The sequence below is a fragment of the Chiloscyllium plagiosum genome, unplaced genomic scaffold (genome assembly GCF_004010195.1).
Source record: "Chiloscyllium plagiosum isolate BGI_BamShark_2017 unplaced genomic scaffold, ASM401019v2 scaf_9833, whole genome shotgun sequence".
In the NCBI taxonomy this organism is placed as follows: Eukaryota; Metazoa; Chordata; class Chondrichthyes; order Orectolobiformes; family Hemiscylliidae; genus Chiloscyllium; species Chiloscyllium plagiosum.
In genome coordinates, this window is record NW_025214156.1 from 36,750 (window position 1) to 39,888 (window position 3,139).

A 3,139-nucleotide genomic window follows, 5' to 3' on the forward strand; every position below is an offset into this window, starting at 1 on the left:
TCTTCCCAATTGTACGCCATGATTCATTTCCAGGGATGAGGAATTTCCATTCTTGGGAGACATTCCCAAGGTTGGGAATGTTTGCTTTGGAGCAAAGAAGGTTATCTGGAGATTTCCTGGGGCTGTTGGTAATGATGGGAGAAGAAGGGGTGGGAATGGGCAGATTAATGATCAGAAGAATCAATTGCCACTGACCAGAGTCAGTTACCAGAGGACAGGGATTGAAGTTCTTGAATGAAAAGCAGCACTTGTGCCTAATAAACACAGAAAATACTGCAGAAAGCCAAGAGGTCGAGCAGCATCTGTGGAAAGGTAAACAGAGCTGACGTTGTGAGGCTGGTACGTTGTTTGTTCAGAACCCGAGATTCCTGCATGGCAATCAATTCCCAGACATGAGAAAATGGGACTTTATTGAGACGGGTTTTGTGAAGTTTGAGCGATAATGTAACCAACAGGAAGTCATTTAAAATCGCCTGCGAAGAAAGCATAGTCAGCAGGTTACCACCTTGAGCGGGGGAGCCCCAAAGGATCTCTACGCCAACACCTTAAGTGTTCGGCCACAACTACACGCCCAAAGTTGTGGTCTAAAATTTCTCATGCAATGGTTCTAACAGGAAAGGTGAGTACTGGGCTTGTCCTGTCAGCGCCGTAGCCCCAACGTATCCTGTTCCCCTGGATTTGATCAGGACAGAGGAGGCTGATGGGAGATCGAACTGATCTACACACATTGATGAGGGATAGAGCGGATGGGAAGGATCCATTCCCATGCATAGAGAGATTAATCATCAGGGCCGATAATAACGAGCCACTTCAAGAAATTTGGGGTTCATTCAGCATAGCTAATGTAGAACCTGTTCACAGAAAATTGTGATGAAAGTCTCTCGAGTTATTTTGATGAGAAGTGTTGATGATGCTAATACAATCGGTAGGATGAACGTAGATTGGTAAATGTATTTGGTGACAGTTGTGTTCTAGCCCTGTGAGCGAAACCTGGATCTGAAGGAATAAAAGGGACATTAACAACATCGATCTGAAATTGGATACATGACAAGAAACAGAGCCATCATTAACAGTTGGCTTTTGAACTGGAGAAGGTTTCTCGTGGAATTAGCTTGAGGCTTGAGGTATGCAAGGTCAAGATAATTTAGGTAAAACACGGAAACGCTATCCTCATTAGCAGACAGTGAAAGGATTACAAGACACAACTTAAACATTTTTGATAAGTGATACAGGGGACTGGGAAGATAAGTATTATAAACTGTGAACAACAAAGTTCTTGAGGACAACACTTACATTCAAAGGCCGAAAACATCCAGGTCCTGATTAATCAGATTGCATTGTGGTGCTTTTCTGCAAAACATCCACTTGCAATGTCCTACAAAAGAGTGACAAAACCCATCCCTCTCAGCCCAGGATAGAAAATCCGAAGGGATGAACGTTTGCTGATTTTCTGAAGATTCACAAAGCTAAGACTGGGTTTTGGTGATTGTTTCCTTTCCACTCCCAGGAGCCGCAGTGGTTGAAGCATTGAGTTGGGGAAAGTAAAACGTGCCCGTGAGCAGCGTGTGGGGCTATTTCAGCTTCCCCTCATCTGACAGCGCTGTGACTTGACTCCGATGTTCTCAGGGACATTGACTGATGCGAGACAGTGAAAAGATTCCCATTCCCACAGATCGGGAATTCAAACCGTATGCCGGCTTCAGGACAATGGGAAAGATTAATTGGGGTGTGTGAAGAAGCTGTGAGCTGCATTTCAAACAGGTAGGTGGAGTCAGGTGCGTCATCCATTGTGCCCCGGCCCTGTGCGTATCTCACGCCACAATGCTGCAGAGTTCTGACGTTAACACGGACATGCGCAGCAATGGGAACCTTCACAAGGTGAACAACCAAAGATAATCACCGTCACTGATTCCCTTCCACAGGCCTAACTTTGTGAAGCAGTATCTTTCACTGGCAAAGGAAACACCCTTGTCCTCAGGTGCCTGCTTCATTTCGATCATGATTTCAAGCCCCTCACTGTTCTAGTCTCATTTCCAAACACTTTGCTCACAGCCTCAAACGAAGCTCTGTGGGTATCTGCTTGTTCCACCCGAACAGGCAGTGGGTCGCAGATTCCCACCAGTCCCAATATTTTTCCCCCTCCACTGATTTGAATCTTAAAGAAGAAGCCGGGGAGCAAGCTCCCTTTCTTTTCGACGACATTTCTCATTTTGTAGTCGGCAGGGTTCACACGTGCGTGGGGAAACCGCAATGGATTTCAAGTCCATCGCATTAACCACTCGGCCCACGAATACAGAACCACACTGACAGCTTCACGTCCCAGGTGTGTCTGCCTGTGGAGCTGGGACAGAGTGAATCATCGCAGAGTTTGTTTGAATCCAATCACTTCACAGTGATTCGAAAGGGTTAAATATCTGCACATGGCGAGTCGAGGTGTTTCATCCCAAAAGGTGAAATGAAATTTCCATTAAAAACAAAACGAGAAATTGCAGGAGGAACTCAGCAGGTCAGGCAACATCTGTGGAAAGAGAATCAGAGACAACATTTCAAAATTCTGTTTTCTCCAACAGGTACTGTCAAACCTACCGAGTTTCTCTTTTTGTCTCGGCTTCTCAGCATCCGCAGTCCCTCACGTGAGACATTAATTCAATTCAGAAACCCCTTTGTGGAGAGGATTTCCGTTTGTGGAACATTTTGCTGACCCCATTAAAAGCACGCAGCTTCGATGCCAAGGAAGAAAAGCGAACATTCCGCCCCTGGGTGGGCTCAAACCACCAACCTTTCGGTTAACAACCGAACGCGCTGACCAATTGCGCCACAGAGACATGCGTAGGCGAGAGCTGCACCATCGCTTAGGGAAGGCTATTAGTGAATTCATAATTCAGCCCCCCCCGCCGAGAATTACAATAGTCGTCTATCAGTTTTACTTTTCCGTAATAAAGCCTGGGACATTCATTGAGGAGACACCGGGGACAGTCTGATCCTACCCTCTGCAGACACATCCATGTCACGAGGAACTAGCTTTCTTACTCCAGGGCCGTCGCCCTTCGAGCCTTTCACTGTTTTGCCTGTTCCCGAGTTCTCTCATTGGCTCGGAGGCGAGAATGTGTTTGAATTCTTGATATACAGGAACGACAAT

General features: G+C 46.3%; 1 non-coding gene across 1 annotated transcript; it reads right to left on the reverse strand.

The window, feature by feature from the left end:
* Window positions 1-2,751: 2,751 nt before the first annotated feature.
* Window positions 2,752-2,825, reverse strand: trnan-guu. Its single transcript has one exon. It is a non-coding gene; the product is annotated as a tRNA-Asn (tRNA).
* Between the last annotated feature and the right edge of the window lie 314 nt (window positions 2,826-3,139).